Consider the following 25,423-nt stretch of genomic DNA (forward strand, 5'->3'; position numbering starts at 1 on the left):
TCCTTCATTTTCTCCGGACGTATATATCGCTATACGTAAACCGCATCGCCGTCTCGGAGTCAGGGATCAAACGATGTACGGGAGATTCAACGTATAACGACTCCTTTTTTTTCTCCCGCTCCGTGAAGCGCTTCCTGCGCTTTCGCGCACGTACGCCGCTGTATAACGTGGAATATCGAGATAAGAATTCATCCGATCATTATAATTTAGCATAAATTTATGTGCCGCGGCCGCGATCGCGAGCTCGTCTCGATCATCCGACATATTTATACAAAACACGAAAATTTATTCCGAAATAATTTAGCTGCGCACGACAAGGAAAATGTCTTAATTAATAATGCAACAATTTGTGAAAATTTTATCAATTCAAGTTTTCGAAATAGTTCTGGAGTTATGATTTGGTCCTATATTCATTCGCTATTTCAACTGAAAAATCTACGATTGTCTATTGCTGCACGTATTTTATATAGAAATGTTTTGTGTTCACATCTTGGCTATTCATAAAATCATACACCGTGCATTCGCACCTCTAACGCGTAATATTTTTTTTTTACAATCGTGCTCGAGACATTATTCACGTAAAATTATTTGAAACAATACGCATTTGTTGAGGTTATATTCAGAGTACGAGAACGTATGTAAATAGCGCTGTAAAAGATGTGAAAGATCAGAACTTGCGGTACCGCCTGCAGGCGGATTTTATAATCACTAACCGAGCTGGATCGGGGCAAGTTTCCGCTGCCCTTCGTCGCCCTTTCGCACCGTTGAATCTAATTACAAGAACGTCAGTTTCGCGAACTTTGGCTGGGTTTTACATCTTTATACATCATACCACGTTATTACGATAGTTTCGCGTCAGCATCGAGATCCTCTGCAGATTAACTGCAAATTTATTTCTTCGGACATTAAAATATGTACCTATCTTTGACAATAAACATTTCGGATTATTAAGCCAATTGAAAAAATATCGTCCAAATTTTTATATGATGAATTTTAATATGATAAAGTATATATATATATATAAAGAGTAAGAGATAATAAAAAGAAAAAACGTGAGAAAAGAGCAAAAGTTATATTGTTGTGAGTCTGGATAATTTAAAGTTCGATAGTTCGACGCGCTGTCTCATACAATTCGATTTAATTTAAAAAAAAATTGATCATTATTTTCAAAATAAAATAAGTTTTTCAAATTTCTGATTATAGACAACGTCACATTTGAATATCTAAATGCAATTATTGAGTATCTAAATGCAATTATTGATATAAAGTTGATTAATGTATACAGTTTCAAATAACAGTCACCTTTTTGTTCATTTTTTTTCTCACGATATTTTATATAATCTGAATTTTCAGTAGTTCGAGCTAATCCTAGCTTATTCAATCTGAACTCTCAAAACTTTAAAAGTTTAAAATCGCAAGACCACTTCACAAAGATCTCGCTTAAAAAAGCATAAATTATATGAGCTATAAATTTTGAACATAATAATTAAATGCAATGCGTATTTTCTAAATTGTTATTATATTAAATTAATGACTCAATCATTCGTAGTTCGCATCTTACTCATCCACTTGAAAAAAAATATATATGAAGAAAAGCGCACGTATTCAAGCCGCGTGGAAAGCAATTGATTTATCTACTTTTCTGTCGGCGTTTCCGAAGTCGAAGTTGGCACGGAGAGAACCTTAAGCATCGCTTGTTCGCCGCGCTGTTCGACAAACTATCACCAAAGAAGTTTTAAAGCTGACCGAAAGCATTGGCAGATAGATGACTCTCGACTTTTCTTCGTGCAAAGTACATAATGTTTTGCATGAAAGAAGAGAGATCTCACAACCGTTTAGAGCATCGATCAATTATTTAATCGATTCGTAAAATAATGAGCACTGTATATTGAAACAAAAAAAAGAACAAATAAATAATATAAAATATATAATTTTACATTAATGTCATAAAAAGATCAAAATCAATGTTGAAAGCAAGAGTTTATAGCACACATATGTAATTTATTGTGAGGATTGGTCATAGCTTCTTTAATGACTAAATTGCATCGATGGAATTATCATCATGCATTTCCTTGCAGAGATTCAATAATGATCTTAGCAAGCCCGCTCTTACGGAGAAGAAGAGCGCGTGTTTCTTCAACCAGAAAAATCCAATGCCGACGAGTGGCTTCACGAGTAAAAGACTTAACAATGAGCTATTTACGATGTTGCGGATCAACTCGCGGAGTCAAATCGACGGACAAGACGACGATGATGACGACGGAGGTCGATTTCAACATGCTCTGCCATAGTATAGTGAGCTGTGCGCGACAAAGCTCGCCTCCGCCGCGGGCAAATCGTCCGTGAAATAGAGAAATTTGTGAGAATCCTGCAGAAAATCCGCATTCGTTTCCGGAATACCTTATGACTGTGACCCGTTAACATCCAAGCAACGTAGGTGGATGGCTAGAGTACGTTCGTCCGAAATGTACATATGTACAAAATATCTCGTCAACGATGAGCTCGCGATTCAACATACGAGAAATTCACGAAAGCTTCATCATTCGCCGAATTTTGCAGAGTTAAATCGTTTTTTTTTGTTTGTTTTTTTAGCGGACTTGCTGAAATCTCTTCAAACTTTGTGAATACCAATTAAGAGAATAAAATCATGAATTAATTACTATTTTTAAATGAAACGTTACGATGTTATAATTGTCTAATAATACAATAAATTAATATCAAATATTATAATTTAATAAATTTGTTTTTAATAATTTAATTCTTAATTTTTAATAAATTATTTTTAATAATCATATATATATATATGTGTGTGTGTGTGTGTCTCATTGGTGAAATCTTTCAAAAGCGATACAAAACTAGTCTCTAAAAATAAAGACTTATCCGCATAAAGACGACTTAATTTTCAATTTTATAAAAAAAAGAATTATATTACATAATAATTGAAATTATTGGATAAATAGTTCAGATAATTCATTTCCAATAGCAAAATTAGTAGTTGCCATTAATTGCCAGTAGAACAAATTGTTGATCGTTTGTCGCGCATGTATGTATATACATATACATTCATAAAATATGTAAAATAAACATTGAGGACAGTATTGCTGCGCTTGCGTGTGTGAGAATGGTGGGGACCTTTTGGATCGATCCTTCAGCTTTATCTGTAAGTGTCCATATGCGGAGAGTCCTTCATTTATAGAGACTAGTCAATGCGAATATTGATCATTGAATGCGAGATTAATCCAATAATATAATATTAAAACTGTAGATATTTGAGAATCGCCAGACAGAATTTCAAAAAAAAAAAAAAAAAAGGTAAGACTCTTCTCTCATAACTCGTCTAAGAGTCTTGACGTGTTGTCAAACCGACACTATGTTCGTTCTTGTCATCTTAAAATTATAATTTTATTTTTATTTTCACAAATTACTTGATAAGGACTCAAAGAAGGATCGAAACGTTGTGATTTAATAAATAATATTTGCCAGTACGGTCTAGAGAAGAGTCTTACCTTTTTTTTGATATAATATTATTTATTTTATAAGTTATTCTCATACAAGTCGTAAACGAATGTATCTACCGATATTTTTTACTGTCATATAATTAAATACAGATTTATAATTAAATATAGTAAATCATACATTGAATATATTTTGAATAATGACGAGTAAAACTTCTCAAAGTGATAGCTGTTACTGCGTCTTTTATCAGTCATATTTCGAAGCGTAGTTCATTCGCAGACGTTAAACGTAAAGTTTGCGACAACTTTTCTTAACAAGCTCTACCGTGATTCTTTGTTTCGAAAGACACGTTTCTAAAAGTCCATTTCCGTCCAGAATTATTATTTAAACGATAATAATATTTCGCAAAAGTTTCTCTCTCTCTCTCTCTCTCTCTCTCTCTCTTACGCGGCTTGTTATTAATAACATAAAAGATAAATATTATATATTGCGCTAATAAATATATATTTTCTATTATTTCTAATCAAGCTCGCGGTGCAACGAATAATAGGGGGAGATACGACGACCGATTTGCTGGTACAAGTCCGCTTTAGTATAACGTAGATAGGTTGAGACCCCATTAGATCTCAAGTTGATCCTGCAATCTCCTAAGGCGATACCAGACTACGAGTGCGGCGTCTGTAATAGACGCTCATGTAAAAGACGGTCCCATATTCTCGACTTTGCGTAAAGTCGGTGTCACGTGCAAAATTGTAAGAGCCTTTTAGCAAAGTGCTTCTGTTGATAATGTCTTCAGTCAACTACGCGCCTGGCTACGAGATGCAGGACGTGAGACAAGAGCGATTAGACAATTTACGAGAATACGTAATCGCGAACGCGAATATCCCATCATCGAGCAATCTAAACGATCTACTAGCTGATCTACAACGATCAACCATAGAATTGAATTTGATCATCCTGCTCCGCTATATAATTAAATAAATATTACGCGACTAAAATAAATATATAAATTAATATATAATAAAAACGTAGATATTTGAAAATCGCCAGACAGAATTTAAAAAAGTAAAACTCTTCTCTCGACCGTACTGGCAAATATTATTTATTAAATCACAACGTTTCGACCCTTCTTTGAGTTCTAATCAAGTGATCTAGATATACATAGAGAAGAAATACAGTACAGAGATTAATACAATGATTAGGACTCAAAGAAGGGTCGAAACGTTGTGATTTAATAAATAATATTTGCCAGTACGGTCGAGAGAAGAGTTTTACTTTTTTAATATATAATATAAAGATTTAACATTTCTTATGATTTCTTATAATTTTCTCAATATATTAGTTATTAGTTCATCTTTAGTTGACTGAAATAATATTCTGAGAATTATTTGGGGGGCAATAAAATATGATAATGATTAATTATATATAAAAATAGTGCAGTATGAATTCCAAGCGCATCTCGAAACTCGTATTTCGAGCAAATAAGTATCTTAATATATATTATAGTGTAGTGATTCTCTTGTCTCTTGTAGAATACATACGACAATCCTGTATGCGCGCATGCTATAATACATATATGTATATAGATCAGAAATAATTTCTCCATTTATCTTTGCTCGGAACACTAGCCACGTATTATCCGGTTTTCCCGTTTCAAATCTAGCATGTTTAAAGTTCGTTTTTCTTGGTTTAAGGGTGACTGTGCTATTGTCCGCCGCGAACAACAGCAACAAGAAAGTAATAACCGCATGGCAAAATGACAAATTTGCTGCAAATATTGCAGGGTATACACGTCATAAATTCGCGTTATGGCTATAATACAGCCGCATATAACGGTTTTCAGCGCGTTTATTTTGTTTTACATTATAGTAAAAACTAGTTATGATTAATATATTATACAACGCACTAATGTTTGTCTAAATGTAGGTAGATGAAAAATTATTCTGAATTGTTAACGAATAGTCAGAGAAAAACCTTCATTGCGTAGAGAATTCATAATAATTAAGAAAGTAATCAACCAACTTTAATTTTAATGTCCCAAAATTCTTGCTTTATTGGACTTTCTTGACAGGAAGATGTTGAAATCTTTACATTTAAAACATTATAACACAAAAATTAAGCCTGACGAGATACCTCGCTTTTATGCACACAATATTCCCGCTTTCGAAGAAATTTTTTGATATATTTGAAATCTATTTTTTCCTGGCAGGAGATAATCTCGACAGAATTAAAGAGATAAGATCGATGTTTAATTAACGCGCGAACAATACGTTTGTTTGCAGAGATTATCTTTATATCCTCGTATCGCTTACTGTATCCCTGACCAATTGTACGAACCGGATATGGAAGTATGCGACGACAGAGCGTAGATTGTAGATCGAATTTCGCGCAGTGGCAGTATTCCATCTCGCGCGCCGCACAGCCGCATCGATATCCTTGTGTAATGGAACCATTCTGAACCAATCGCAAGGAAATTGCCTCTCGAAAATACACCGGGCAAAAGTGTAGTCCTACGTAGCCGCGTTGGTTGAACGTTAACGAACTTAAAGGTATACGTAGCCGGCATCGAAATGGCCTTCTCGTACGTTTTATCGCGTGTCGCGGATACGACAAAGTCAAAAGGACTCGTCGATACAACAGAATATCGCGTTTTCTTTTTTTTATCCCGGGTATTTTATTTCACTTTACATATATACTAAAAAAAAAAAAAAAAAAAAAAAAAAAAAAAACGCAATCGTGTACATTGCTTCTCTTGAATATATGTGCATACATTCATAACTATGTGTGTGCCAAAAAAATGCACGCGGCTCACATCCATATGACGTTTTTAGATAGCGCTTACCGCAGCGCATCCGTGCATTTATTTCGCTAAACGAATGTCGCGAGGTGTGTTTTTCGCGCGTACAAGATTGCCAATTTATCATTTTATAATTTATCACACAGATTTACAATTTATCATCCGCGAGTTGCGTTGTTCGCCAACCAAACCTGGTCCAAAGCGACAAGAGTTTGACGGGAGGGGAGAGGGCAAGCTAAGGACATATCTAGGGACATGTTTGTAACGGCTACACCCTCGTGCTCAAACTTACATTACCGTGTTCAGACGCGGAACGTTTCGCAACAGTTCCCGAGCGGCGGAGATATGTAGATACACAGCAAAGGCGCATATATAGTCGTAATAAGTACATACATACGTGTGCAAGCTATGTACAATATTACGCTACGAGGCCGTAGAAGCGTGATAAACGCGGCGAGATAATGCGCGCCACTGACGAGCGAAAAATATATGATAGAATCGCGTTCGCGACGCACTCAGACTATCGACTTCGAACAATCAATCATACTCTGTAAAATGCACTGGAAAAGTTTTTCCAGATTTTCGCGGATAGAAGGAAACCTCGAATAACTAGCCTCTTGCTTATCTCCCTCTCTATCGAAATATCCCCCTCGTGAATTCCTCGATCTACGCTGTTGACATATGTGATACAGTTCCCGTAAGTGTCTTTTAAAGTACTCTTCCTAAACCGTGTTGCGTCACAGCTGTCTGAATATCTTGAATATATGTACGATATTCTTCCCTTGAAATGTATTTCGAGTTTAATGTAAATATAACCGACGCAAAGTGTATTATTTCTATAAAGCATTTTCTATACCAGATATGTCGAAAAGAAATTTTTTAATTTTAAAACGATTAACTATTCTCTCTCAACGTTATAATTCAATGAAAAAAATCTTATTTAGGATATCGAAGAATATGCAAAAATTTAGATGTGTAGTAAATAAAATAATACAAACAGACTTATATCCCACATGAATCTATATTTAGATGCTGATACAAGTGGACTGTTCGCTGCGCAAGGTTTATAAGCTCATGATCCGACTGTGACATTTCGCTAAATTCTGTAATCATCCTAATTCCTCAGGCAACTCGGTTGTCACCGAGCCTTTAATGATATTATCAGACGGCACGTTCTCTTATTGTCGCCATTAATGCAGGATAATGCAGGATGTCGTAGGAATTACGAAACCCTCGTCAACGGAGATGAGCATTTCACCGATTCCACATTTGATCGGTAATTAACTAAGCGATCATAGCTGATGATGAAATCGATTGTCTGTTCACACATGTTATATATACACATACATACATATATATATATATATATATATATATATATATATATATAATATATATATATAAATTTCATGCAAATTCCGATAATTAAAATATCTATTTGTTTTTATTCCGTTATTAATTACTTATTTTATAAAATTTATAAAAAAAACTTAATTTAATTTATATATTCTTACTTTTTTTTAAATTTATCAAACGTATAACAATTTACTTCAATCAATATAGTATTTAGAAATGAATTCGACTATCAACCATGTTCAGTAGTTCAGTTAAAGTAGTTTAGTTAAAGTATCGTCTAACAATAAGTTAAACGAATGAATGCCTAAGACAAAATGTTATATCCAATATAGTATCTGACCTTTTGTTATGAAAAAAAATCGACTAAATATTTCAAGAAAGTCTTTTAATGGTTTATTTTCGAGAAACCATCGATTAAAACAATAATGCAAATTAGGAAAACTCGATAATAAATGTCAAAAATGTCACGTCTAATTTTACATATCCAACGTCACATGTCCCAATTAAAATAAGAGTAAAGTTCAACGTTAATGTATAAACTTATTGCAAATCATATCGTTGTGAAAAAGTTACATACGGTTTTTTAAATAAAAAACATTAATTCCTCTCTAACATGACTTTGTACCCGAATTTTTAATAAAACATTATCTGTTTCCGCGCATGTATATCGATACTTAACTAGTATAAACGGCATCAAACGATAACACAACTCGACGCTCATTAGACGGTAGATGCTCGTTAGCGACACCGTAATCGCCACCGTTAGACGACTGATCAATTAGCCAAGCAGATAATTTGCCGCTGACGAGACGCCTGTCGAGAGCAGGCGGTCCGATACGACGCGACGCATTCTCATATAGACATCGCTTCCGTGCATTTATGTAAGCGCGAGGATATAAGCGCATCCGTTTTCCTCCGCGTGGAAACGGATGGCCGGTATTGGTTTTCGTTTCAATATTCAGCTTCTTGAATAAAACAACAGCGACTGACCAACCGGCCGCGACCCCCCGAACCACCGTGTATATTCCAAAGATCTTGCCCTGCCGCATCAGCATTCGTCTTGTCCACGAAAAAGATAGCCCACTTGCATGTCTATGCCTTGATAAACACGCCGTGCAGCGAGATCTCATAGAAATTGTAACGCGCGATATGCGATTGGGAATATGCAAGCGATCGATACTCTGCCAATTTAAGTTCTGTACCGCTCACATTAAATTAAGGAATAATTTGGATCGAAATAATAAAATAAAAATCGAGAAAAAAATTGTTGAAAAAAAGATTAGAGAGAATAATTTTTTTATTTCGAAAATTGCGATGATTCGATAGTTTATCTCTTGAAAATGACTGTTTGTAAAAATGCATGTACACGCGGAGAAAATTTTATAGTACAAATTATATGAAACATACATTCTCTTTTACGTTTGTTGTATAATTACCGTATAACTACATCCGGATATTTATAAAAATTGTAAATTATGCATTTGATGTTAACGTTTATGCATCAAAATATTTGAATAGTTATTTATAAAATATAATAGATATACAATATCATTATAAATAAAATAAAATATCACAATTTTGCTTATATATGTTATTATGTTCCACGATTACAAAAAAAGTATATAAAAATTGTACTATGACATTTTCTCCGTATATCTTGTAGATACGCGTCGTATATCGATGTATTATATGCATCTCTGCATCTCAGCTATGTATACGTGTGCGACCACGTGTGCGCGATAGTGCCGCCGACCAAAGCCTCGACTCATATAGGAGTGTTTAGACTTTAGGATGCACATGGGAACGTGCGAATCCGGATGACGCGGTAACCCGTATTAGGGTCACGTGCAGATTTGCTGAGGTGAGACCCTATCTTATGCGTCCCACGTACACTCATCTCCGAATCAGAAACCCATCATAAACGATGCAAGGCCCATATCCTACTCGAGACCGACCTCGCGGATAGTATATGTTAGAATTTGAGTCCCGTGAAAACCTTGCGCAGTATACGCGGCGCGGAAAATCAGACTGCGCTCGCCGCGGGTACTATACGTTTCCGGCTGACTGGCAGAAGGCAGTTCAGTAATAATTGAGACGACCGACGTCGCTCGTTTATGTATACTTTAAGGACACCAAGATTAATCGGATGCGTATAGAGTCCGCGAGAAACAACCGAGTGTGGTTGGCTTAAAATTGCGCGAACTTTCAAGTGACATCTTATTTGAGAGTAAACTCATCATATTCATTAATCTAATTTAAAAAAAGTATTATTCTGTTTTAATTATCTCCTTCAAAAGTGATTAAAATATAAGCCACAATTAATGATAGATAAGTATTATAAAAAATCGTACGTTAAAAATCAATAATAAGGACTCTTTAGATTAAACTTCGGTGATTATCCAACGCGAATCGAAATATGTTTGTCTCATTCGCTCGTTTGTGAATGCAAAACGAGTAGAATAGGGTGCGTGATCGATCGGCGTAGACAGTATATCAAACGTGCATCCATCTATCCAGCTTGACTACTATAACACAGAGTCTCGAAGGGGGACAAGAATATCCTATTTCCGGTGTATTTTATCGACGGCTGTTCTCTATGCTTTGCGAATCACTGCAGATCGTGTTTTGAACCGTATCATTTGTTTGTCGAATATATCCCCGGCGAACATGCACGTACGCATACATATACGCACACATTCTTTCCAAATTTGCATTTTCATCGTGCATATGCGTAGTATTCGGCAAAGAGACGGATCCCGAATTGTTTTCCTCGTACACGTGAATATCGTTTGTGGACTTAGCGATATTTCTGGTTGAATTTACCACACAGTCGCGATACACCGTTCCGCATCGGGGTACATATCGTATAAGAATAACACGCGATCGAACACGAATATGCGAAAATGTTCACGTTCGCTGTATCTATTATTTGAAAAAAATTTGATATATACACGATAACTCTGTTCTCAGACGTTATTCCTTGCGTTTTTGTGGAAGTTATACACATTTCCACATAAACATATATTACATTGATCTCTTAAATAGTATCCTATTAAACGTTGTTTCTTTTTATCTTAAAATGATTTATATCACTTACAGAAAGAAGCGTTGCGAGTTGCTCTCGTCGATGCCATGTTTCAATCTGAAAAGAAAAAATTCATTTGAAGTTGGAAAATATTACAAAATATCGCATTTTATTAAATTTAAATTATCCTGATCGAGCGATATTATATTCGTATAAATATGTACATTATAAATATGCATAAAGTTTAAAAAATGATAAACGAATTTTGCTAGCGCAAATCGAGAATCTTATGTATATACACGTCCCAAACGGTCCACAGAAATTTTTGTGTTAATTTAACATAATATATGAATATGTTAAATGGAGACACAAATATTGTGTTAACATTTTAATACAAAATAAATGCAAAACTTCAAATAATTTAAAATAAATTTTGTGTAAAATTAATATAGTTTTAATGTAAAAATTAACTAAAAATATATTAATTTAAAATTTTACCATCCCCACTTATATTATAAAATAGAAAATCAACATCTTTTCTGTAAATTTTAACAGATAGATTCTTGTCATTAATAAAGCAGAACATATTTATTGTGTAAATTAAATATAGATGCACATTGTGTTATTTTTACATCCTTTTTCAGTTGTTTTAATAACTTAATATTTAAGTTCAATTAAAACAATAGCAATATGTTAAATTAACACATAAATGTGTTAAATATTTAACAAAAAAAATTTTAACGGGGACCGTTTTTAATAAGAAAACAAATTTTTTTACTGTGTAGGTATTGACACGTGTTTTTTCAAAAAATTTTATTATCAAACTGAGGATTATTTCATTGACTTTTACACATATTTTTAAGCTCGCTCTTTCATTTTTTTATTAGATTCAGCCATTAAAGCCGATAATTAATTTTATCCCCCAGTTTTCGGATTAAATAATTATCTAAAAAATTCCCTAAATATTTTCATGAACAGAACTCTTTGGATAATCAATGTACGTGCTCAATACTGTACGAGAATTATTTTACAATAGATAAAATGTTTGAAATACGGTCAGCGTACCTTAATATTCGTAATTGCGCGTTTTTGGGGTGAAATATAGATTTAGTGGTAGTACACGATTGGAACTAGGCTACAGAACTATAGAACTCATCGAAAACTATCAAATTTCATTGTTCAAATTTAGAAAAATGTGAAATGATATGCTAACTTTCAAGCCAACTTAGCATATCATGTCATTCTTCGAATTTAAACTAATGATTTTTATAGTTTTCGACGAGTTCTATAGTTCTATAATATTTTTAATTAGTTCCAGCAATTAAAGCGATAATTTGTTTTATTATAAATTTAGGCCCCGATTTACGTATCATTATGCTACACGGTTGAAAAATTTGTGTTAAATTTTACAGATATCACATGCGCTGGCGGATCCTTTAACCCTTCCTTGCAAATTTAAAAAAAATTCATCGTTGATCTTTAATTAAATAATTTTGACCCCCCTCCTCCGCCCTATTATAGATGTCAGGATCCACTAGTGCTTATATTGATATTTGTCTTATATTTCGCTGTTCATAATCGTTACTATACATAATCTAATCTCAGAAGCATATCAACGTTAAGACAATAAATTGTATGAGATTTCTTTAAAAAATTGAATTTTCCGTACAACCAAGTGTCAATTCAATTATAATTTTTTTGTTTTTCATCACCGTATATACTTTTTATAAAATTTTACATCAATATTAATATTTCATCATTATATTTACGCAACGCATTGCATCAAAATTGTTTTTTATAATTATTATTTTCATATAATGTATGTGAAATATAATTGCATTAAAATATTCGCAAAACATCAACTAAATCGCATGTCATTTTAATATAACCTTGCTTTAATTAAAGTAAAGCCAAATTTTCAATCACAAGTAGATATTTAATGAAATAACTATATACAATGTATAATTTCCAAAAAAATCCATATTTCATCCTTTTTAATTATAAGCTTTTAAAAGATATATAAATTTTGTCTAATTCTCAACTAATTATTGTTTAACTCAGTTAAATAAATCAGACAGAGTAAATACGTGATTATGAAAATATAATAAATGATATATTGTACAAACAATAAATTTTACTTACGTCAGGATTGCTGCGCCGATGCTTCCTAGGCCTCCGCCTCTCAGGTTGTCCTCCTTTTATAGTTGTCGCACACATTCGCGAAAATATGACCGCGCGAACCGTCCGCGACACTTCCGGACGCGCGACACTTTACACGGCACTCCCGGACGCGCGACACTTTACTCGGCACTCCCGGACGCGCAACACTTTACTCAGCACTCCCGGACGCGCGATACTTTATGGCACTCCCGAAATTGAAATTAAAAACGCGACGAATCGTCCGCAGCATGTTAAAAATAGACGTGCGACACTATACGAATCGTTCGCGGCACGTTAAAAATAGACGCGCGATACTTCATACGGCACTCCTGAAATCAAAATTAATTAAAATGCAACGAACCATTTTCGGAATCTAATATTTGATTTATTTTTAATGCATGACTTTGTGCAAATTTCGTGATCATAAATACCGCAAATTAATATCCTGTTTCACATTTCGACGATTGTACTTCGAGTCGATAAACTTTATATGTATGTACATGTACATGAAGTCTTATTTCGTCGGCCGCGAAGCACATGGGCGCGTGTGAATGTTGGTCAGCAATGCCTCAATCTGACATGCAATTCCATCGACATCAAAAGTGCAACCGCCGACGATAATTAAAAGTGTGAAAAAGAATATGGATAGTGTTAAAAAAAATTTCGGTACTTTGCTTTTCCTTCAGAATAAACCTTCCGGATACTGAGGCCTTCCATCCACGTCAAAGTATACTTATCAGAAAAATTTCATCGATGAACTGATTGGAATGTATCAATCAATTCGCCTTATCGATATAAGATATTATTTAATTAAAATAAAATAAATTATCATATATTATAAAATTGATATGATATAATTAATGGCAAAGATAAGCAAATGTTCACTATGTGTTATTCAATGTATATCAAATTAATAAATACTGATAAACTTTCGATAGATGCCAGCTTTTCATTATTTAAATCAATCGATCCGATGAAACATGTAGTATGCTCTTATTCCTCAATAATGATAGACAAATTAGCTGTAATCAACAAAAAATTCAAAACACACGTTGCTAGATGCATTCGAATTCAAATATCATTAAAGAAACAATTATCCGTAAGCATCGTGATAAAATTAAAATAATTTATCATTTCTATTCTTTGTTGTATCTACTTAAAATGTTTATTTATAAATATTATAAATAAACATTAAGAATAAGAGCATACTACATAAATATTATATATAAATTACGCAAAAGTTAATTAACTCTGCAAACTGACAATCTTTAATTTGTAGAGAATAATTGTTTAGCATTTCTCTTAATAATTGTTGTGATTATACTTCAAGAAAAACAGAAGCATATTAATCTTTCTATTTTTCCACAAATATAATTCAATATGCGATGGAATTGTCGTAACGAGATTCATGGAAATATAGTATAAATATACATATATGTTGTGTTTCCTGATATATCAAATTAATTTTGGTAAATTGGATTCATATTATTTTAAATCTAATGCTTGTTTGCAAAATAAAATTTACTTTAGTTTGGAATAATATATAAAATAAAATCTTGAGAGAATGAGAATATAATAAGTATTTATATTGGTTTATAAAAAATATCGAAATAATCTTTACAGAAGTGCATATGCCTTTAATTTAATGTAAATTGAAAATATACATACATCACAAGCTTCTTAATTCGAATTCTTAACATTTTAATATTCAGCTCTTCATAAAAACTCTAGCAGAATAAAAAATTAATGAAAACCCACTAACCAAAGTCAAGTACGAAAAAAAATATTTGCATGCGCGCGTTAGGGGGAAGAAAGGGGTCACAAATCGCATTAACACGTGGTGGTCTGCCATACACGGAAAAAGATAATCTGCAAGTCGTCGAACGGCATTGTCATAAGCGAAAATCAGTATTATACGCGCGATGGGAATGAAAATGCGAGCACTGGAGCCACCAACGTGCCACAATTTTGTAGGGTGAAATACTCCGCAACACCCACTCTGGTCAATAGTTTTAACGCGCGAAAAATGTTAGGCCGCTTAAAATCGGCCGTGTACATGGGTAACACGCAGGCTGTGCCACGCCACGGCTCATCCGCGACAATAATCCTCGCGCGCGTGCATACGCATATACGCACGCACCACGGCCATGAATATTTACATCGAATTCGGGTAGGTCCGCCGCGCGCACAATCCCGGCGCTATTTATTATTCCCTAAAATTATAACGTTCGACATCATCGACGCAAGCGCCGAGTACCCGTGTAATCGAATCCCTCGTGTGTATATAAATATATAATCGTAACACGGAAGATGAATGCACGCGCGTGTACGCTCATTCGCGTGAAAACGCATGTTCACGATTCATGCGTTCACCCGATATTTCCGTGTATCGGTGGTAATTTACTGACGTACACGTGTCTGAAATTCGGTGATTGCACGTCGAACTGAATTTTCATTCCCCCAAGCCCAAGGTTTAACCGCCGGCCATCCGCTCGTCCGATCCGGCTTGATCTGGCCCGGCAGAAGCGCGCGATCCGCTTTCTCTCCTCTGATATGCAATAATGAAGTGGGTATGTAATTATGCAATGTAATACCCCGAGATTGTGCCTAATTCACGTTCACAGCTCGTATATATGGCATCAACAACGAAATAATTTCGACAAATCCGGATACGCTCCGATGATCCGGGAATTTTCGACGAGAGAAATCCGGGAAAGGAAGAGCTACTCCCAAAGCATCAATTATTTTTGGTCATGCGCATGAAGATTTTTTTTTTTATATATGTATATGCATTTGTGCGTTTTTAGCAATAGATGCGCGTAATACAAAGATGTATCTATTCTCTAACAACCGCGATATGAAAGAAAAACGAACGGCGACTTTACATCTGACGGCGACTTTAAAGTTGCAAGACATGAAACCACTTTGATGGGTGAAACGCTCATGGGACCACCGTCCGCGCGTCAGATATCGTCGGGCCGAGGGTCATCCCAGGCGACTTCACTTTCCATCCGGATATAGGAAACTATGTTAGAAATACTGAACATCTTCGGACATTCTTCATCGTGTGGAAAATCAAGTTTTTCTTTCCTTTTCCTCCTTCTTCTCCTCGAATTGCGTACTTTCAAGCATTTCAATGATATCATCTTGGAGTTTTGTACACATCGCTTAGGCTTTACGTTATCCTCAAATCGCATCTTTTGTAAGATATTTTATTGTTAGTCAAAAGTTGTTTTAATTAATGTCATCACATTAATTTAAAGGAAAACAATTTAAAATCTATGTTATTTTAGATGCAATTTAATTTATTTATATTAATTTTAAGTCGCGTCTACGCGATGTCGAAATTTTTCCTTGAAAAATTAAATATTTATTATATTTCTGTGCCTTTGCATAAATAATGATTAATATATTAATTGGTAATTGGAAGGTTATTATTAATAGCAAGACTGCCATCGATCGATATAATTTACATTCAGCAGGCGTGTAAGCGATGCCTACGAGTCTTCGAAGAACAAGGATAATAACACTGCAAGGAAGGTGTGTAAGGAAATCCAGAGAGTTAATTAGAAAGTACTACTGTATCAGTCGGCACAGTCGACCTGCTTCCCTGAAGAGAGAGAGGAAGAGAAACGAAAAAGAGGAGGAAGAGGAAACCATGCAAGATGCACAAGACCTAAGAGGTACAGTCGAGCTATATCTTGAGAATCTTAATGTACACATTCGCACGTCTTACAGACGAAAGTTAGTTATCTAGGGTTGCCTCAACTTTTAATACACTTTAATATAGAAAGTGTTTATAAACGCGATATTCGCGTGTGTGATCTGTGAAGCGTTTATATCGAAATAATACATGTCTTTTTTTTATAACAAAGCGCGAAATTAATAGAAGAATGTACAGCTGATATTAATAAAAAATAAAAAAATTATCAAGTTATATCTGAATATAAATTTAATTTAAATATATTTATAAATTTGGTTTTACCTATTTATTGCGAATGTTCAGAACTTCTTATCAATCAATAAAAAAGACTGCACTAAAAAAATATATTAAATTTACGTTACTTCAAAAAGATTTATATTGGATAAATATGTAAAATGTTTTGCAGAAAGCACGAAGCATTTATTATTGCCTCTAATAAGTACGCGGTTTTCCGGAAACAAATTTTCTGTCGAATGAAACTAATATCTAACGAATAAAGTATACCACATTTTTATTTCCGCGTCGCTAAGTTATATCGTATATCAATTTCGCGCAAATAAGTCATTCGAAAGTACAGATTTTCATTTAATAATATAGAATTTATAGCCGACATTTACAGAAGTAAAGAATTTAATGATATGTAAGCTAGTATGTGGAAGCAGTTATAGAGAAATAGTCATATCTTTTAATAATTCGTCGCCTCACGAAGTGATATAACACGTTAAAAAACATGTGTTCACATTTATTAAATGAGGGAAAATATACGATCAATAAACACGAATATTGAGGAAATATAAAAAAATTATTTGCTCTCCAGCAACTTTGAATAATTCCATTAATTTAATATTTGATTCACCCGTGTTGTTATAATTATAAATCGTCGCGAAACGATATTTATATCTCGTTTTATCAGTTGCTTATAAACTATACAATATATAAACGCTACGAAATTTTAAATATTTTATGCAAATCCTTTTTTTATACAGAATTCTAAAGTAGGCTACGTTTTCATCTTTTGAAATGTGAAGGATGATTTGTCTCACCGTTTCTCACAACACAATAACGTGGCAGTCGCACATTTAAATTTAAATCCAATTGAATTATTTACAAATTGCATATGCAAGATTCAATATTATAGTTTAATAAGCGAAAAATATATTGGTCGTATTCGAAACGTCTCTTTGGCAAAAATCGCATGGCTGCACAGCCAGCAGTTTTAATTTCACTTTGCCGAGATAGAGGCGGATAGTATCGACGAAAAAAGAAATGAGCATTCGCCCGTTTACCAACCCGCATATAGGTACCGTCGACGATGGGTATACATGGATCTATTATTCATGCATGAATTTGAAACGCACGTTACACCAAATTGGTACCCTAAAGGGCTAACGTAGCATACTGAATATTACAGGCGGTTTTTAACATGAAAATCAATTCCGCGTATCAGATTCATACATAATAGATGTAAAGGAGTTGTTTCACGGAAAAAACCTATTCCACCGGAAAGTTTATGAAAAGCTATGCGATAGTCCGATGAAAGGATCAATGAGAACGATATAGCTATCGGATGCATTATATTACTTGTCATTATATTATGTATATAGAATAAGAAATAAATATTACTAATATCTTCTAATATTGCTTCGCTCTGTGTATTACATATGTAATCAATACCTATACAATTCTTTAATTTTATATCATTTTTAGATAACTCGTAAAAATGAAGCATAAGTAAAAATATAAAGCAAATTTTACAATTAATTAATTAAATAAGTTATAAATTGTTTACTTTATGATAGAAGTCTCCTCGGATGCGAGAATACATCTCTTTCCCTGTCTCTTCTCCTTGATCCATCTCATCATCCCCTTTAGCTCTCACTCGACACACGAAGACGAAATATTGCGAGTAAGCATCGTTTCGACAAGACCGACGACCGCGTTTTTGTGTCACGATACTGATCGATTTATGAACAACTTGTAATGTTTTGGCAGATTGTCACAACGTGATTATATCGTATTTCTGTCATATGCTTTATTGTATTTTAATTTACACCTGTATGTGTAATATGCTTCAATTATGTATATTAAAGGCATCTATCAAAAGTCCAATCTGAGTAAATTTGATCTAATTCATTCTAGTTTATGTACAATCTACAAAATCTACAATCTACAACTACAAACTATAAATTTGTTATTTCAAAATTAAATAACAATTTATTTCACTTACCGATTCCGATACACAACAGTGGAGGTTCAAGCACGTTGTCTGTAACATACAAATGTAAAATCTAAATTGTAATAGCGTTTCAATTATAAATTACTATTTCAAAAAATTATTATTGGATTCGCCAAACTTTTATTTAGTGCGTAACAATAATAAATTATATAAAATAATTTTATAAATTAAAAAAAATTTAAGTAGAACATTTTTATAAGATATTTATATAAATTTATAGAAAATCTCTTAAAAATTTAATAATAAATATATAATATCTCTAAGTTTCTCTTGCCTGAATTACTCAAATATATAAACTGAATGAAATGTAATTTTTAATAATTAAGATATAAATAATATATTCACCTTCGAGTTGCTCCGCTGATGCCCGATGCCTCTCCGAGGCCTCCTCCTCCTCTCAGTCAGGGTCCGAACACGCGCGATACTTTTAATGGCACTCCCGAATTTATATACGCGATACTTTTAACGGCATTCCCACATTTTATGCGCGCGTTGTCTGTAAAATACAAATATAAAATCTCAATTATAGCAACATTTAATTATTATTTCAAAAATTATTATTGGACGCGCCAAACTTTATAGCCAGTGTTATTCAGAAAGATCTAAAGTACCATCAAAAATTGCTATTCCTACATTTACTTGCGAAAATATATTTAATTACAATCAGGCACTAATGAACAAAATATGATGATCGCGCGATGATACTTTATGCAACACTTCCGATGTTCGCGATGTGTATTTTATTATATTTATTTATTAAAAGCAATTTTATTAATAGCGCAATAGTATAAATGTAAAAAAGATAAGATACAAGTTACAGATAAAAATAAAATCTGCGAACTGTAATACTCAAAAATATAATTGAATACATCGATTGTTCGTATGACAAAATTTAATTGAATAATATAATATACAATATATAATAATTTCGCGTCTTGACCAATGCTAAACTTTTCAATAATTCAATGATTTAATTTACAAGCATTAAAAATGTAATTAAATACGACCGTACTTTTTAATTAAACATGTTACAATGTTACGACTTGAATCAATCAGTAATTCACGATTTTGTTAGTGATTGAAAAATGTGAAAATAATATTGATTTAAGTTAATAATAGTTAGTTAAAATGTAATACACCATCAAAAAATATATGTATAATCGTAATTTAATATTGCTAGTACAGATTTTCAACACGTGTGAATTTCGTATTATTAATTATTAATAAACGATAATAATTAATACATTGTCTTTTTATTACTTAAACCATTAGCTGCGATAATACTCTTATGTATGTTCAGCATCGGATAATTAATTAGCAGATTTTATGCGTTGAAAATCTGTTACGTTTGCAATATTGAATTTTAATTATATTTTTTAAATCGCTTCTTAACTCGTTATTAATTCGGTACGCGTAGCATTTATATAATACCAGGATGAAATCGATCTCGTTTTCGTGTTTTCGATTATTAACAAAAGTCATAAGTATAATACGAATCGATTCGTATTAAACAGCATTATAACGTAAGTAATTAAAAAAATTATAATAATTATAGGAAATACGATTGCATTTTAAGATATTATAGAAACTCGAGTTGTTGCTACTCGCTCGAACCTCGCACGCAAATGACAAATGACAAGGCCAAGGCTACACACTATTATTTACATTGTAAATACAGCGCTTCCCGTGCTTTAATTTACAAATAAGATGGTTTCCTCTCTCTATCGTTTTGTTGACAATAAGAGAAAACAATAACAGATAGACGTTGAAGCTCCACTTATATCGATTATTTCGCAAATATCGTATGTTAGCATAAGAATTTATATACTGTAAAAAAATTTTTAAAAATGCCTTTCTTCAATAAATTTAAAAATCTGATATAACATATTACAAAATATAGGTATATATGTAATATGACATTTGCGCGTACTTTTTAAGTTTCATATTAATTATTAAGAGGCGATTGATTTATCACGACTTATCATTTTAATTATTTGTCGCGGCGATGACTATTATAATAATATATACATATATTAAAACAGATATTTGACGCGATATGTTTACCATATACGTCATATATTAAATAAGAATCAAAGTACAACAAACGATTAACATTACAAATTATCCTTTTATTACTAATTATAATTGTTTCAATGTTTAGATTCGAAGTATACATAATATGTATGTATGCATTTTGTAATACATATATTCAATATTTTTGTGGTTATTTTGTGGCTATTAATCTGATATGCATATAGTATCGTGTGATATCAGAATAAAACTAATGTTATTTTCGTTTTGTTCATTAATAAAACATCGAAAGAAAAACAGTATGAATCAACTCCGAGTCGCTATGCATTTATTTAAAAATTAGTTGTATTATAAACATATATTTTAATATTTATCAATATTGCGTAGCAAAAAATTCGGAATTTATACATGCATGATTGTAATTTATCAAGATACGTATTTTATGAAATTTATTCGATCTATATGTCACATAAATAGTTATTTAACTATATTTTGAATTTTATAGTTCACAAGATATTTATCTTTAATTTTAACTTGTATATTTATATTCACTTATGGCATAAGGTGAAATTAACACAATTGCCTGACATATATAGCAATATAATAAAGTGTACGTCGCGTGGAATTAACGTCGGAAGTGGCATATAAAATTCCATACGTTATATTTTGCTGATTAGCGCGCAATCGTAATTAATCATGTTTTCGTGAGTGTCGTGTTAGTATCATAAAGAAGCAATAGAGTGAACGAGAAAAGAAGAAAAGGCTCAAAATCTGGACAACAGCGGAGTAATTATGAAGTAAGTAATTTATAAATTATTTAATTTATTAATTGTTCTCTAAAAAATAAAGTGCTTTATTAATTTTCACGATAATTATCTTATAAAATATTTTATATCATTATAATATGTGTAAAATATTCTATAATTTATTCTTTTTAAATATGTATCGTTATGAAATATTTGTTATAAAGGACAAAAAATAATAAAATATTTAATTGTGCGCGATAATCAATGTTTAAAATATTAATTATTTAGATGCTATTTTATAAATAATTTGACTATATTATTTATATATTTTATTGATCACAACGTTGTTTTGCTCCTTCATTGTTGTTTATCGCAAGTCTTTTTGTATTAAATTTTTGTTACCCCACCTTCTAATTAACTCTATTGATTTTATATTAAAATACATATGTATATAAATATTCAAGTAGAATGTACACAACTTGTATTTTATTGAATATAAAATTTATAAATTAATTTCGAAATATGATAATGAAAGAATTAAATATTATATTATGCACATAATTTTTTACAAATAACTTTTAATTAGTGCAATTTCTTTTTTAATATCATAATTTTGACATATTTAAAAATCATCAACAATAAAACATTATATTTTATATAACATTTTTCGATGCATTTGGCCTTTTATTCTTATCCTTCTTACATCTTTTTTGAAAAGATTTCTTGTGCTATCTCGAGAAACATAAAGCGCAAACATAATCTCGATTGTATCCTTCCGTTTCCATATTCCGGCCACTTTCCGACAAACGAGTTCCCGTGCAAATGTATATACTATTTAAACAGAAAGCGCACACAAGGTGGCTACTTGTTCTCTCAAAACATAATATATTGATATCATTCATCTTTCCTTAATAGATATAATTATAATTAAATAGTGTTCGTCTAATTTTTCTATATATATTTCTTTCCCAGCCAGTCTACCTTCAGTAAATCTATCATTTACAGCTTCATGGAGAAGCTACAAAAGTTCATAAAAAAAAGATAGAAACATAAAGCGAAACTTTTCGTGCTACGTTTGCACAATAATTAGATTTCGAGGATTTAAACGATTTTGACACGGGTGGTACGGGAAAAAGTTTCAATCTGCCGCTTTCCGCAATTAAGCGTAGACATCCGCTGTCAGATACACTCACGTCGCTCGCGGTACTTCAAAACTCCGAATTCGTAAATCAACATGCACGATATTCGCGAAGAGTCGAATCGTTGAGCGGACGAAAAACGACTCGAGATTCCAATCTAAAAGGATATCGATCGCGTCGCGAGAAAAGTTATAATGTAATCAAATGACCAATCTATTATAGTAATATAGAGATATTGCAACAATCAGTCGTATATTGATGACACGAAATCATAACAGACTGAGAACTCATTACCATTCGCGGTTAATGATTATCGGATATCGGAAATCTCATATTTACACCTACATGTAAATGCAGCAATGTGCATATGAGAAAGCGAAAGAGAGAAAGAGATTGAGGAAGCAAAATGCAGTTTTACATATATGTATATATATATATATAAAATAGACTATGGATTATGTATATATATAGACATACATAACTATACATAACAATCGGAGCAAAAGGAAATAGCTAGAAGCACTGACAAGGTATTTACAACCAAACTCGCGACTACAGTGTAATTGAAATGTCAATTTCGTAACTGTATACTTTTGTAACTGTGACAGCGACGACAATTAAAATGACACAGATTGGATGAGTATAAGAATATGCAGTATGTCCTATAATTTTTCAAATACTATATATTTTTATCAAAAATGATATAATTCGAATATGTACATATAAATCTAATCTCAAGATTTATATGTACATATTAAAATTTTTTTAAATATTTAAATATTAGAAATGAGAGAATAAAGAAATATATCACAGATAAAATATGAAAAAAAAGGCCATAATTTTGTTGCGTTAATTAATATAAAAAATTAAATATCTATTTAAATATAAATTTAAAAAAATAACGCACACAACATTCATAAAATATAATGAAATAAAGTATGAGCTAACATTAAGAATTGCAATAATTTCATCTTTCTGGCAAATTCTTTGTGTACATGATAGACCTAGAAATGAAATGTCGAAATTCGCGTGCTTCATGGCAACTCTCTTTCGAACACAACGAAGAAGTAAAAGAAAAAAAAGAAAAAGAAAAGAATAAAAGCAGAACGAGAGATCTATTGTTAGTTGCCGCGGACGAAATGAGGCGGATCATCTTTCGGGTCAGTTAAAGTTTTTATCGTGGCCGACATGCCGATCATACGTCACAACCCCGACGGGTTTCCCTTGGTGGGTTTCCGTATTCGCGCGACGGCTATTTATAAAGAAAAATTACGCCCTCGAGATCGCGTAATAAGCTCTTACTGTAAATATATGCAACACTGTCTGTCTGTCGGCGACGATCTGCGCGGTTAATATCACAGGCCCTCCCGTTTGCCACCCCTGCTTTTGCCCTTTACCGGATACGTTTCACGTATTTACTCATTCAGGGTAACGAACGAGCTGGTCCAGCTTTCATGGAGAAGAGAGCGCAAACGATTAATATCGACTTCATTATTAGCAGGCTCGTCCTAACAAAGAGTTATTTCCTTGTCACTATGACGCGCAGTTCGAAGAGGGATAACTGACTTTCTCCTCTTTTTTCCCTGAACTTCTTTCGTCCCCTCGTTTTTGCGCGATCTTCTTTTCACCGTTCATTTCCTTCACGGAGATATCTTGTATTGATATTTGCTCTCTTTTATTGCATCTCTTTGATAGCGTTGCGCGACGTGATTACCCTTGCAAAAGTAAAGCGCTGGTATTAAGCTCGTTAGTTCTATATCAAAGTTATGAGTCTTCACGAATTATTATCTAGACAATTCTACCGCGAGAGAACCAGGACCTAATGCGAGTCAGGAAGAAAGCTACTGATTTAAAATTAATATATTCAGCTAATGAACTCGTCCATAATCATCATTCTGATATATTACTCATTAGAAGTCAGAATTAATATTTTTATTACCACAAAGATGTTTTTTCTTTGTAAAAAAAAAATAAGCTTCGATTAATTCTGAATTGTAATTTTGTTGACGAGATATTAAATACACAGAACTTCATAAAAAATAAAAATCAATCATGACGTAAAGGATAGAATTTTGTTTGCGCCCGATGCATTGCATAGGTCGTTAATAATATTTTCCAACGCGGCCATTAATTAAAAATGCAAATAATTGCGGCTTATTTTAATTACGTATGTAAACGCGCATGGATTAAAATTACGGTTCCAACCGAGCTGATTGAAATTTTTTACGTCAAGCATATATAATAAATATTTTGTGCGAAATTGCGGCTCGTTTGCTTTAAACAAAAACAGATATAGAAATCCATTATATATAATATTTTATAGCATTCAACGCACAAATAATGATCACGTTACAATACAATTCAGTTTTACAGAAGCCTTAAGATACACAGATCTCAATGTTTTACATTGCTAAATATTAATCAAGGGGTAAAATATACAGGAAAAAAATTATGTTGCGTGACATATCTTGCAGAAGAGAAGAAAATAAAACCTACGACGACCGAGTATCGCCTATTGGTATGCCGGTTGACACACGGGTCCAATTTAGCTACCGACGTCTGCGAATCGCCGAATATCATCTACTCCATTGAAATTCCGGTATAGATATGAGACGTGTGATATCGCATTTGTCTCTCTGACTGTGTTACCTAACGCTCGCATTTTGGCGCCTGTTGTTCTCCCCCGAGAACGTGACTACGTGACAATGAAACGTGGCAACTTTTGTTTTATCTAATGCTATGACATCGTAAATCTTTAATTGTGTATTAATAAA

At 32.8% G+C, this 25,423-nt stretch overlaps 1 protein-coding gene across 1 annotated transcript in view; it reads right to left on the reverse strand.

The window, feature by feature from the left end:
- The window catches only part of LOC114931019 (uncharacterized), a 252,672-nt gene that overhangs the window by 223,466 nt on the left and 3,783 nt on the right, over nt 1–25,423 (reverse strand). Inside the window, exons 2-5 of the mRNA XM_029302924.2 lie at nt 19,079–19,229; nt 18,725–18,763; nt 12,777–13,123; nt 10,707–10,751 (exon numbers count right to left, since the gene is read on the reverse strand). The gene's annotated coding sequence lies outside the window, so the exon portion shown is untranslated. The remainder of the gene's footprint in view (nt 1–10,706; nt 10,752–12,776; nt 13,124–18,724; nt 18,764–19,078; nt 19,230–25,423) is intronic.

The sequence above is a fragment of the Nylanderia fulva genome, unplaced genomic scaffold, assembly GCF_048542155.1.
Source record: "Nylanderia fulva isolate GAGA-0341 unplaced genomic scaffold, ASM4854215v1 Scaffold1, whole genome shotgun sequence".
In the NCBI taxonomy this organism is placed as follows: Eukaryota; Metazoa; Arthropoda; class Insecta; order Hymenoptera; family Formicidae; genus Nylanderia; species Nylanderia fulva.